The sequence below is a fragment of the Copadichromis virginalis genome, linkage group LG3 (assembly GCF_057382275.1).
Source record: "Copadichromis virginalis isolate Kocher_CV1m ecotype Utaka linkage group LG3, C_Virginalis_male_GT1.1, whole genome shotgun sequence".
Lineage (NCBI taxonomy): Eukaryota > Metazoa > Chordata > Actinopteri > Cichliformes > Cichlidae > Copadichromis > Copadichromis virginalis.
Window position 1 is genome coordinate 58,903,508 of NC_140620.1, and position 13,732 is coordinate 58,917,239.

Below are 13,732 nucleotides of genomic sequence, written 5' to 3' on the forward strand. Positions count from 1 at the left end.
CAGGGCCTGTGGCTGATGGCTTAGGCCACCTACACCACACCAGGGCCTTAGTTGCTATTGAGGCCAATTACACCACACAAGGGCCTGTGGCTGCTGGCTGAGGCCACCTACACCACACCAGGGCCTGTGGCTGCTGGCTGAGGCCACTTACACCACACCAGTGCCTGTGGCTTCTGGCTGAGGCGACTTACACCACACCAGGGCCTGTGGCTGCTGGCTGAGGCCACTTACACCACACCAAGGCCTGTGGCTCTTGCTCAGGCCACTCACATCACACCAGGCCCTGCGCTTCTGGCCGAGGCCATCTTCACCAAACCAGGCCCTGTGCTCCTTGCTGTGGCCATGTACAACACACCAGGCCCTGTGCTGGTTCCTGAGGCCATCTTCAACAATCCAGGGCCTGTGCTGTTGGATAAATGCCAAACTGAGCCTTTGGGTTAGGGTATTATGCAAACATGCAGGTATGGTTATAGCATTGTCTTCGTAACTTCAGGTACTTGCCACCTAATCACTTGAATCCATAAATTGAGACATTGTGCTGGAGCCAACAGCTTACGGCCATACCACCCTGAGCACGCCCGACCTCGTCTGATCTCGGAAGCTAAGCAGGGCTGGGCTTGGTTAGTACTTGGATGGGAGACTGCCTGGGAATACCTGGTGCTGTAAGCCTTTGATTTTCATGTCATTGAACCGCTTTTGATCCAGAGAAGGGGTGTATTAAAAGACCAAAAGCAGCTGCCCATTAATGAGGGCACATTAACGACACTGCTTTTGGCTCTTTTCCAATGTCTTGTGCTGCTAGCTGATGCAACCTACACCACACAAGGGCCTGAGTGACCGGCTGGGGCCACTTACACCACATCAGGGCCTGTGGCTCTGGCTGAGGCCACTTTCACCACACCAGGGCCTGTGGCTCTGGCTGAGGCCACTTTCACCACACCAGGGCCTGTGGCTGCTGGCTGAGGCCACCTACACCACACCAGGGCATTAGTTGCTATTGAGGCCAATTACACCACACCAGGGTCTGTGGCTCTTGCTCAGGCCACTTACACCACACCAGGGCCTGTGGCTCTTGCTCAGGCCACTTACACCACACCAGGGCCTGTGGCTGCTGGCTGAGGCCACCTACACCACACCAGGGCATTAGTTGCTATTGAGGCCAATTACACCACACCAGGGTCTGTGGCTCTTGCTCAGGCCACTTACACCACACCAGGGCCTGTGGCTCTTGCTCAGGCCACTTACACCACACCAGGGCCTGTGGCACTGGCTGAGGCCACTTACACCACACCAGGGCCTGTGGCTGCTGGCTGAGGCCAATTATACCACACCAGGGTCTGTGGCTCTTGCTCAGGCCACTTACACCACACCAGGGCCTGTGGCACTGGCTGAGGCCACTTACATCACACCAGGGCCTGTGGCTGCTGGCTGAGGCCACTTACACCACACCAGGGCCTGTGGCTGCTGGCTGAGGCCACTTACACCACACCAGGGCCTGTGGCTGCTGGCTGAGGCCACCTACACCACACCAGGGCCTGTGGCTGCTGGCTGAGGCGACTTACACCACACCAGGGCCCTTTTGCTGCTGGCTGAGGCCACTTACACCACACCAGTGCCTGTGGCTTCTGGCTGAGGCGACTTACACCACACCAGGGCCTGTGGCTGCTGGCTGATGCCACCTACACCACACCAGGGCCTGAGTGACCGGCTGGGGCCACTTACACCACATCAGGGCCTGTGGCTGCTGGCTGAGGCCAGTTACACCACACCAGAGCCTGTGGCTGCTGGCTGAAGCCACTTACACCACACCAGGGCCTTAGTTGCTATTGAGGCCACTTACACCACACCAGGGCCTGTGGCTGCTGGCTGAGGCCACCTACACCACACCAGGGCCTGTGGCTGCTGGCTGAGGCCACTTACACCACACCAGGGCCTGTGGCTGCTGGCTGAAGCCACTTACACCACACCAGGGCCTTAGTTGCTATTGAGGCCACTTACACCACACCAGGGCCTGTGGCTGCTGGCTGAGGCCACCTACACCACACCAGGGCCCTTTTGCTGCTGGCTGAGGCCACTTACACCACACCAGTGCCTGTGGCTTCTGGCTGAGGCCACTTACACCACACCAGGGCCTGTGGCTGCTGGCTGAGGCCACTTACAAAACACCAGGGCCTGTGGCTCTTGCTCAGGCCACTCACATCACACCAGGCCCTGCGCTTCTGGCCGAGGCCATCTTCACCAAACCAGGCCCTGTGGTTCTTGCTCAGGCCACTTACACCACACCAGGGCCTTATTTGCTATTGAGGCCACTTACACCACACCAGGGCCTGTGGCACTTGCTCAGGCCACTTACACCACACCAGGGCCTGTGGCACTTGCTCAGGCCACTTACACCACACCAGGGCCTGTGGCTGCTGGCTGAGGCCACTTACACCACACCAGGGCCTGTGGCTCTTGCTCAGGCCACTTACACCACACCAGGGCCTGTGGCTGCTGGCTGAGGCCACTTACACCACACCAGGGCCTGTGGCTGCTGGCTGAGGCCACCTACACCACACCAGGGCCTGTGGCTGCTGGCTGAGGCCACCTACACCACACCAGGGCCTGTGGCTGCTGGCTGAGGCCACTTAGACCACACCAGTGCCTGTGGCTTCTGGCTGAGGCGACTTACACCACACCAGGGCCTGTGGCTGCTGGCTGAGGCCACTTACACCACACCAGGGCCTGTGGCTGCTGGCTGAGGCCACTTACACCACACCAGGGCCTGTGGCTGCTGGCTGAGGCTACTTACACCACACCAGGGCCTGTGGCTGGTGGCTGAGGCCACCTACACCACACCAGGGCCTGTGGCTGCTGGCTGAGGCGACTTATACCACACCAGGGCCCTTTTGCTGCTGGCTGAGGCCACTTACACCACACCAGTGCCTGTGGCTTCTGTCTGAGGCGACTTACACCACACCAGGGCCTGTGGCTGCTGGCTGAGGCCAATTATACCACACCAGGGTCTGTGGCTCTTGCTCAGGCCACTTACACCACACCAGGGCCTGTGGCACTGGCTGAGGCCACTTACACCACACCAGGGCCTGTGGCTGCTGGCTGAGGCCACTTACACCACACCAGGGCCTGTGGCTGCTGGCTGAGGCCACTTACACCACACCAGGGCCTGTGGCTGCTGGCTGAGGCCACCTACACCACACCAGGGCCTGTGGCTGCTGGCTGAGGCGACTTACACCACACCAGGGCCCTTTTGCTGCTGGCTGAGGCCACTTACACCACACCAGTGCCTGTGGCTTCTGGCTGAGGCGACTTACACCACACCAGGGCCTGTGGCTGCTGGCTGATGCCACCTACACCACACCAGGGCCTGAGTGACCGGCTGGGGCCACTTACACCACATCAGGGCCTGTGGCTGCTGGCTAAGGCCAGTTACACCACACCAGAGCCTGTGGCTGCTGGCTGAAGCCACTTACGCCACACCAGGGCCTTAGTTGCTATTGAGGCCACTTACACCACACCAGGGCCTGTGGCTGCTGGCTGAGGCCACCTACACCACACCAGGGCCTGTGGCTGCTGGCTGAGGCCACTTACACCACACCAGGGCCTGTGGCTGCTGGCTGAAGCCACTTACACCACACCAGGGCCTTAGTTGCTATTGAGGCCACTTACACCACACCAGGGCCTGTGGCTCTTGCTCAGGCCACTTACACCACACCAGGGCCTGTGGCTGCTGGCTGAGGCCACTTACACCACACCAGGGCCTGTGGCTGCTGGCTGAGGCCACCTACACCACACCAGGGCCTGTGGCTGCTGGCTGAGGCCACCTACACCACACCAGGGCCTGTGGCTGCTGGCTGAGGCCACTTAGACCACACCAGTGCCTGTGGCTTCTGGCTGAGGCGACTTACACCACACCAGGGCCTGTGGCTGCTGGCTGAGGCCACTTACACCACACCAAGGCCTGTGGCTCTTGCTCAGGCCACTCACATCACACCAGGCCCTGCGCTTCTGGCCGAGGCCATCTTCACCAAACCAGGCCCTGTGCTCCTTGCTGTGGCCATGTACAACACACCAGGCCCTGTGCTGGTTCCTGAGGCCATCTTCAACAATCCAGGGCCTGTGCTGTTGGATAAATGCCAAACTGAGCCTTTGGGTTAGGGTATTATGCAAACATGCAGGTATGGTTATAGCATTGTCTTCGTAACTTCAGGTACTTGCCACCTAATCACTTGAATCCATAAATTGAGACATTGTGCTGGAGCCAGCAGCTTACGGCCATACCACCGTGAGCACGCCCGACCTCGTCTGATCTCAGAAGCTAAGCAGGGCTGGGCTTGGTTAGTACTTGGATGGGAGACTGCCTGGGAATACCTGGTGCTGTAAGCCTTTCATTTTCATATCATTGAACCGCTTTTGATCCAGAGAAGGGGTGTATTAAAAGACCAAAAGCAGCTGCCCATTAATGAGGGCACATTAACGACACTGCTTTTGGCTGTTTTCCAATGTCTTGTGCTGCTAGCTGATGCCACCTACACCACACCAGGGCCTGAGTGACCGGCTGGGGCCACTTACACCACATCAGGGCCTGTGGCTCTGGCTGAGGCCACTTACACCACACCAGGGCCTGTGGCTGCTGGCTGAGGCCAGTTACACCACACCAGAGCCTGTGGCTGCTGGCTGAAGCCACTTACACCACACCAGGGCCTTAGTTGCTATTGAGGCCACTTACACCACACCAGGGCCTGTGGCTGCTGGCTGAGGCCACCTACACCACACCAGGGCCTGTGGCTGCTGGCTGAGACCACTTACACCACACCAGGGCCTGTGGCTGCTGGCTGAAGCCACTTACACCACACCAGGGCCTTAGTTGCTATTGATGCCACTTACACCACACCAGGGCCTGTGGCTGCTGGCTGAGGCCACCTACACCACACCAGGGCCCTTTTGCTGCTGGCTGAGGCCACTTACACCACACCAGTGCATGTGGCTCCTGGCTGAGGCCACTTACACCACACCAGGGCCTGTGGCTGCTGAATGAGGCCACTTACACCACACCAGGGCCTGTGGCTCTTGCTCAGGCCACTCACATCACACCAGGCCCTGCGCTTCTGGCCGAGGCCATCTTCACCAAACCAGGCCCTGTGGTTCTTGCTCAGGCCACTTACACCACACCAGGGCCTTATTTGCTATTGAGGCCACTTACACCACACCAGGGCCTGTGGCTCTGGCTTAGGCCACTTACACCACACCAGGGCCTGTGGCACTGGCTGAGGCCACTTAGACCACACCAGGGCCTGTGGCTGCTGGCTGAGGCCACTCACACCACACCAGGGCCTGTGGCTGCTAGCTGAGGCCACTTACACCAAACCAGGGCCTGTGGCTGCTTGCTGAGGCCATCTTCACCAAACCAGGCCCTGTGCTGCTTGCTGTGGCCATGTAAAACACACCAGGTCCTGTGCTGGTTCTTGAGGCCATCTTCAACAATCCAGGGCCTGTGCTGTTGGATAAATGCCAAACTGAGCCTTTTGGTTAGGGTATTATGCAAACATGCAGGTATGGTTATAGGATTGTCTTCGTAACTTCAGGTACTTGCCACCTAATCACTTGAATCCATAAATTGAGACATTGTGCTGGGGCCAGCAGCTTACGGCCATACCACCCTGAGCACGCCCGACCTCGTCTGATCTCGGAAGCTAAGCAGGGCTGGGCTTGGTTAGTACTTGGATGGGAGACTGCCTGGGAATACCTGGTGCTGTAAGCCTTTCGTTTTCATGTCATTGAACCGCTTTTGATCCAGAGAAGGGGTGTATTAAAAGACCAGAAGCAGCTCCCCATTAATGAGGGCACATTAACGACATTGCTTTTGGCTGTTTTCCAATGTCTTGTGCTGCTAGCTGATGCCACCTACACCACACCAGGGCCTGAGTGACCGGCTGGGGCCACTTACACCACATCAGGGCCTGTTGCTCTGGCTGAGGCCACTTACACCACACCAGGGCCTGTGGCTGCTGGCTGAGGCCACCTACACCACACCAGGGCCTTAGTTGCTATTGAGGCCAATTACACCACACCAGGGTATGTGGCTCTTGCTCAGGCCACTTACACCACACCAGGGCCTTAGTTGCTATTGAGGCCAATTACACCACACCAGGGCCTGTGGCTCTTGCTCAGGCCACTCACATCACACCAGGCCCTGCGCTTCTGGCCGAGGCAATCTTCACCAAACCAGGCCCTGTGCTGCTAGCTGTGGCCATGTACAACACACCAGGCCCTGTGCTGGTTCCTGAGGCCATCTTCAACAATCCAGGGCCTGTGCTGTTGGATAAATGCTAAACTGAGCCTTTGGGTTAGGGTATTATGCAAACATGAAGGTAGGGTTATAGGATTGTCTTCGTAACTTCAGGTACTTGCCACCTAATCACCTGAATCCATAAATTGAGACATTGTGCTGGGCCCAGCAGCTTACGGCCATACCACCCTGAGCACGCCCGACCTCGTCTGATCTCGAAAGCTGAGCAGGGCTGGGCTTGGTTAGTACTTGGATGGGAGACTGCCTGGGAATACCTGGTGCTGTAAGCCTTTCATTTTAATGTCATTGAACCGCTTTTGATCCAGAGAAGGGGTGTATTAAAAGACCAAAAGCAGCTGCCCATTAATGAGGGCACATTAACGACATTGCTTTTGGCTGTTTTCCAATGTCTTGTGCTGCTAGCTGATGCCACCTACACCACACCAGGGCCTGAGTGACCGGCTGGGGCCACTTACACCACATCAGGGCCTGTGGCTCTGGCTGAGGCCACTTACACCACACCAGGGCCTGTGGCTGCTGGCTGAGGCCACTTACACCACACCAGGGCATTAGTTGCTATTGAGGCCAATTACACCACACCAGGGTATGTGGCTCTTGCTCAGGCCACTTACACCACACCAGGGCCTGTGGCTGCTGGCTGAGGCCACCTACACCACACCAGGGCCTGTGGCTGCTGGCTGAGGCGACTTATACCACACCAGGGCCCTTTTGCTGCTGGCTGAGGCCACTTACACCACACCAGTGCCTGTGGCTTCTGTCTGAGGCGACTTACACCACACCAGGGCCTGTGGCTGCTGGCTGAGGCCAATTATACCACACCAGGGTCTGTGGCTCTTGCTCAGGCCACTTACACCACACCAGGGCCTGTGACACTGGCTGAGGCCACTTACACCACACCAGGGCCTGTGGCTGCTGGCTGAGGCCACTTACACCACAACAGGGCCTGTGGCTGCTGGCTGAGGCCACCTACACCACACCAGGGCCTGTGGCTGCTGGCTGAGGCCACTTACACCACACCAGGGCCTGTGGCTGCTGGCTGAAGCCACTTACACCATACCAGGGCCTTAGTTGCTATTGAGGCCACTTACACCACACCAGGGCCTGTGGCTGCTGGCTGAGGCCACCTACACCACACCAGGGCCCTTTTGCTGCTGGCTGAGGCCACTTACACCACACCAGTGCCTGTGGCTTCTGGCTGAGGCCACTTACACCACACCAGGGCCTGTGGCTGCTGGCTGAGGCCACTTACACCACACCAGGGCCTGTGGCTCTTGCTCAGGCCACTCACATCACACCAGGCCCTGCGCTTCTGGCCGAGGCCATCTTCACCAAACCAGGCCCTGTGGTTCTTGCTCAGGCCACTTACACCACACCAGGGCCTTATTTGCTATTGAGGCCACTTACACCACAACAGGGCCTGTGGCACTTGCTCAGGCCACTTACACCACACCAGGGCCTGTGGCTGCTGGCTGAGGCCACTTACACCACACCAGGGCCTGTGGCTCTTGCTCAGGCCACTTACACCACACCAGGGCCTGTGGCTGCTGGCTGAGGCCACTTACACCACACCAGGGCCTGTGGCTGCTGGCTGAGGCCACCTACACCACACCAGGGCCTGTGGCTGCTGGCTGAGGCCACCTACACCACACCAGGGCCTGTGGCTGCTGGCTGAGGCCACTTACACCACACCAGTGCCTGTGGCTTCTGGCTGAGGCCACCTACACCACACCAGGGCCTGAGTGACCGGCTGGGGCCACTTACACCACACCAGGGCCTGTGGCTCCTGGCTGAGGCCACCTACACCACACCGGGGCCTTAGTTGCTATTGAGGCCAATTACACCACACCAGGGTATGTGGCTCTTGCTCAGGCCACTTACACCACACCAGGGCCTTAGTTGCTATTGAGGCCACTTACACCACACCAGGGCCTGTGGCTGCTGGCTGAGGCCACCTACACCACACCAGGGCCTTAGTTGCTATTGAGGCCAATTACACCACACCAGGCCTGTGGCACTTGCTCAGGCCACTTACACCACACCAGGGCCTGTGGCTGCTGGCTGAGGCCACTTACACCACACCAGGGCCTGTGGCTGCTGGCTGAGGCCACCTACACCACACCAGGGCATTAGTTGCTATTGAGGCCACTTACACCACACCAGTGCCTGTGGCTTCTGTCTGAGGCGACTTACACCACACCAGGGCCTGTGGCTGCTGGCTGAGGCCAATTACACCACACCAGGGTCTGTGGCTCTTGCTCAGGCCACTTACACCACACCAGGGCCTGTGGCACTGGCTGAGGCCACTTACACCACACCAGGGCCTGTGGCTGCTGGCTGAGGCCACTTACACCACACCAGGGCCTGTGGCTGCTGGCTGAGGCCACTTACACCACACCAAGGCCTGTGGCTCTTGCTCAGGCCACTCACATCACACCAGGCCCTGCGCTTCTGGCCGAGGCCATCTTCACCAAACCAGGCCCTGTGCTGCTTGCTGTGGCCATGTACAACACACCAGGCCCTGTGCTGGTTCCTGAGGCCATCTTCAACAATCCAGGGCCTGTGCTGTTGGATAAATGCCAAACTGAGCCTTTGGGTTAGGGTATTATGCAAACATGCAGGTATGGTTATAGGATTGTTTTCGTAACTTCAGGTACTTGCCACCTAATCACTTGAATCCATAAATTGAGACATTGTGCTGGGGCCAGCAGCTTACGGCCATACCACCCTGAGCAGGCCCGACCTCGTCTGATCTCGGAAGCTAAGCAGGGCTGGGCTTGGTTAGTACTTGGATGGGAGACTGCCTGTGAATACCTGGTGCTGTAAGCCTATCATTTTCATGTCATTGAACCGCTTTTGATCCAGAGAAGGGGTGTATTAAAAGACCAAAAGCAGCTGCCCACTAATGAGGGCACATTAACGACATTGCTTTTGGCTCTTTTCCAATGTCTTGTGCTGCTAGCTGATGCCACCTACACCACACCAGGGCCTGAGTGACCGGCTGGGGCCACTTACACCACATCAGGGCCTGTGGCTCTGGCTGAGGCCACTTACACCACACCAGGGCCTGTGGCTGCTGGCTGAGGCCACCTACACCACACCAGGGCCTTAGTTGCTATTGAGGCCAATTACACCACACCAGGGTCTGTGGCTCTTGCTCAGGCCACTTACACCACACCAGGCCTGTGGCACTTGCTCAGGCCACTTACACCACACCAGGGCCTGTGGCTGCTGGCTGAGGCCACTTACACCACACCAGGGCCTGTGGCTGCTGGCTGAGGCCACCTACACCACACCAGGGCATTAGTTGCTATTGAGGCCACTTACACCACACCAGTGCCTGTGGCTTCTGTCTGAGGCGACTTACACCACACCAGGGCCTGTGGCTGCTGGCTGAGGCCAATTACACCACACCAGGGTCTGTGGCTCTTGCTCAGGCCACTTACACCACACCAGGGCCTGTGGCACTGGCTGAGGCCACTTACACCACACCAGGGCCTGTGGCTGCTGGCTGAGGCCACTTACACCACACCAGGGCCTGTGGCTGCTGGCTGAGGCCACTTACACCACACCAAGGCCTGTGGCTCTTGCTCAGGCCACTCACATCACACCAGGCCCTGCGCTTCTGGCCGAGGCCATCTTCACCAAACCAGGCCCTGTGCTGCTTGCTGTGGCCATGTACAACACACCAGGCCCTGTGCTGGTTCCTGAGGCCATCTTCAACAATCCAGGGCCTGTGCTGTTGGATAAATGCCAAACTGAGCCTTTGGGTTAGGGTATTATGCAAACATGCAGGTATGGTTATAGGATTGTTTTCGTAACTTCAGGTACTTGCCACCTAATCACTTGAATCCATAAATTGAGACATTGTGCTGGGGCCAGCAGCTTACGGCCATACCACCCTGAGCAGGCCCGACCTCGTCTGATCTCGGAAGCTAAGCAGGGCTGGGCTTGGTTAGTACTTGGATGGGAGACTGCCTGGGAATACCTGGTGCTGTAAGCCTTTCATTTTCATGTCATTGAACCGCTTTTGATCCAGAGAAGGGGTGTATTAAAAGACCAAAAGCAGCTGCCCATTAATGAGGGCACATTAACGACACTGCTTTTGGCTGTTTTCCAATGTCTTGTGCTGCTAGCTGATGCCACCTACACCACACCAGGGCCTGAGTGACCGGCTGAGGCCACTTACACCACACCAGGGCCTGTGGCTCTTGCTCAGGCCACTCACATCACACCAGGCCCTGCGCTTCTGGCCGAGGCCATCTTCACCAAACCAGGCCCTGTGGTTCTTGCTCAGGCCACTTACACCACACCAGGGCCTTATTTGCTATTGAGGCCACTTACACCACACCAGGGCCTGTGGCACTTGCTCAGGCCACTTACACCACACCAGGGCCTGTGGCACTTGCTCAGGCCACTTACACCACACCAGGGCCTGTGGCTGCTGGCTGAGGCCACTTACACCACACCAGGGCCTGTGGCTCTTGCTCAGGCCACTTACACCACACCAGGGCCTGTGGCACTGGCTGAGGCCACTTAGACCACACCAGGGCCTGTGGCTGCTGGCTGAGGCCACTCACACCACACCAGGGCCTGTGGCTGCTGGCTGAGGCCACCTACACCACACCAGGGCCTGTGGCTGCTGGCTGAGGCGACTTACACCACACCAGGGCCCTTTTGCTGCTGGCTGAGGCCACTTACACCACACCAGTGCCTGTGGCTTCTGGCTGAGGCGACTTACACCACACCAGGGCCTGTGGCTGCTGGCTGAGGCCACTTACACCACACCAAGGCCTGTGGCTCTTGCTCAGGCCACTCACATCACACCAGGCCCTGCGCTTCTGGCCGAGGCCATCTTCACCAAACCAGGCCCTGTGCTGCTTGCTGTGGCCATGTACAACACACCAGGCCCTGTGCTGGTTCCTGAGGCCATCTTCAACAATCCAGGGCCTGTGCTGTTGGATAAATGCCAAACTGAGCCTTTGGGTTAGGGTATTATGCAAACATGCAGGTATGGTTATAGGATTGTCTTCGTAACTTCAGGTACTTGCCACCTAATCACTTGAATCCATAAATTGAGACATTGTGCTGGGGCCAGCAGCTTACGGCCATACCACCCTGAGCACACCCGACCTCGTCTGATCTCGGAAGCTAAGCAGGGCTGGGCTTGGTTAGTACTTGGATGGGAGACTGCCTGGGAATACCTGGTGCTTTAAGCCTTTAATTTTCATGTCATTGAACCGCTTTTGATCCAGAGAAGGGGTGTATTAAAAGACCAAAAGCAGCTGCCCATTAATGAGGGCACATTAACGACACTGCTTTTGGCTGTTTTCCAATGTCTTGTGCTGCTAGCTGATGCCACCTACACCACACCAGGGCCTGAGTGACCGGCTGGGGCCACTTACACCACACCAGGGCCTGTGGCTGCTGGCTGAGGCCAGTTACACCACACCAGAGCCTGTGGCTGCTGGCTGAAGCCACTTACACCACACCAGGGCCTTAGTTGCTATTGAGGCCACTTACACCACACCAGGGCCTGTGGCTGCTGGCTGAGGCCACCTACACCACACCAGGGCCTGTGGCTGCTGGCTGAGGCCATTTACACCACACCAGGGCCTGTGGCTGCTGGCTGAAGCCACTTACACCACACCAGGGCCTTAGTTGCTATTGAGGCCACTTACACCACACCAGGGCCTGTGGCTGCTGGCTGAGGCCACCTACACCACACCAGGGCCCTTTTGCTGCTGGCTGAGGCCACTTACACCACACCAGTGCCTGTGGCTTCTGGCTGAGGCCACTTACACCACACCAGGGCCTGTGGCTGCTGGCTGAGGCCACTTACACCACACCAGGGCCTGTGGCTCTTGCTCAGGCCACTCACATCACACCAGGCCCTGCGCTTCTGGCCGAGGCCATCTTCACCAAACCAGGCCCTGTGGTTCTTGCTCAGGCCACTTACACCACACCAGGGCCTTATTTGCTATTGAGGCCACTTACACCACACCAGGGCCTGTGGCTCTGGCTTAGGCCACTTACACCACACCAGGGCCTGTGGCACTTGCTCAGGCCACTTACACCACACCAGGGCCTGTGGCTGCTGGCTGAGGCCACTTACACCACACCAGGGCCTGTGGCTCTTGCTCAGGCCACTTACACCACACCAGGGCCTGTGGCACTTGCTCAGGCCACTTACACCACACCAGGGCCTGTGGCTGCTGGCTGAGGCCACTCACACCACACCAGGGCCTGTGGCTGCTACCTGAGGCCACTTACACCAAACCAGGGCCTGTGGCTGCTTGCTGAGGCCATCTTCACCAAACCAGGCCCTGTGGCTGCTGGCTGAGGCCACTTACACCACACAAGGGCCTTAGTTGCTATTGAGGCCAATTACACCACACCAGGGTATGTGGCTCTTGCTCAGGCCACTTACACCACACCAGGGCCTTAGTTGCTATTGAGGCCAATTACACCACACCAGGGCCTGTGGCACTGGCTGAGGCCACTTACACCACACCAGGGCCTGTGGCTGCTGGCTGAGGCCACTTACACCACACCAGGGCCTGTGGCTGCTGGCTGAGGCCACCTACACCACACCAGGGCCTTAGTTGCTATTGAGGCCAATTACACCACACAAGGGCCTGTGGCTGCTGGCTGAGGCCACCTACACCACACCAGGGCCTGTGGCTGCTGGCTGAGGCCACTTACAACACACCAGGGCCTGTGGCTCTTGCTCAGGCCACTCATATCACACCAGGCCCTGTGCTTCTGGCCGAGGCCATCTTCACCAAACCAGGCCCTGTGCTGCTTGCTGTGGCCATGTACAACACACCAGGCCCTGTGCTGGTTCCTGACGCCATCTTCAACAATCCAGGGCCTGTGCTGTTGGATAAATGCCAAACTGAGCCTTTGGGTTAGGGTATTATGCAAACATGCAGGTATGGTTATAGGATTGTCTTCGTAACTTCAGGTACTTGCCACCTAATCACTTGAATCCATAAATTGAGACATTGTGCTGGGGCCAGCAGCTTACGGCCATACCACCCTGAGCACGCCCGACCTCGTCTGATCTCGGAAGCTAAGCAGGGCTGGGCTTGGTTAGTACTTGGATGGGAGACTGCCTGGGAATACCTGGTGCTGTAAGCCTTTCATTTTCATGTCATTGAACCGCTTTTGATCCAGAGAAGGGGTGTATTAAAAGACCAAAAGCAGCTGCCCATTAATGAGGGCACATTAACGACATTGCTTTTGGCTGTTTTCCAATGTCTTGTGCTGCTAGCTGATGCCACCTACACCACACCACGGCCTTATTTGCTGGCTGAGGCCACATACACCAAACCAGGGCCTTAGTTGCTATTGAGGCCAATTACACCACACCAGGGCCTGTGGCTCTTGCTCAGGCCACTTACACCACACCAGGGCCTGTGGCTC

At 58.0% G+C, this 13,732-nt stretch overlaps 3 non-coding genes and 5 pseudogenes across 3 annotated transcripts; all 8 read left to right on the forward strand.

Moving 5' to 3' along the window:
• The first annotated feature begins 550 nt into the window (after nucleotides 1–550).
• Nucleotides 551–669, forward strand: LOC146716085 (5S ribosomal RNA). Its single transcript, XR_014919666.1, has one exon. It is a non-coding gene; the product is annotated as a 5S ribosomal RNA (ribosomal RNA).
• Nucleotides 670–4,264: 3,595 nt separating this feature from the next.
• Nucleotides 4,265–4,383, forward strand: LOC146716086 (5S ribosomal RNA; annotated as a pseudogene).
• A 1,256-nt stretch (nucleotides 4,384–5,639) lies between these two features.
• Nucleotides 5,640–5,758, forward strand: LOC146716087 (5S ribosomal RNA). The gene has a single exon (XR_014919668.1). It is a non-coding gene; the product is annotated as a 5S ribosomal RNA (ribosomal RNA).
• A 699-nt stretch (nucleotides 5,759–6,457) lies between these two features.
• On the forward strand, nucleotides 6,458–6,576 carry LOC146716088 (5S ribosomal RNA; annotated as a pseudogene).
• A 2,438-nt stretch (nucleotides 6,577–9,014) lies between these two features.
• LOC146716089 (5S ribosomal RNA) lies at nucleotides 9,015–9,133 on the forward strand (annotated as a pseudogene).
• Nucleotides 9,134–10,188: 1,055 nt separating this feature from the next.
• Nucleotides 10,189–10,307, forward strand: LOC146716090 (5S ribosomal RNA; annotated as a pseudogene).
• A 1,097-nt stretch (nucleotides 10,308–11,404) lies between these two features.
• Nucleotides 11,405–11,523, forward strand: LOC146716091 (5S ribosomal RNA; annotated as a pseudogene).
• A 1,805-nt stretch (nucleotides 11,524–13,328) lies between these two features.
• On the forward strand, nucleotides 13,329–13,447 carry LOC146716092 (5S ribosomal RNA). The gene has a single exon (XR_014919669.1). It is a non-coding gene; the product is annotated as a 5S ribosomal RNA (ribosomal RNA).
• Nucleotides 13,448–13,732: the final 285 nt, after the last annotated feature.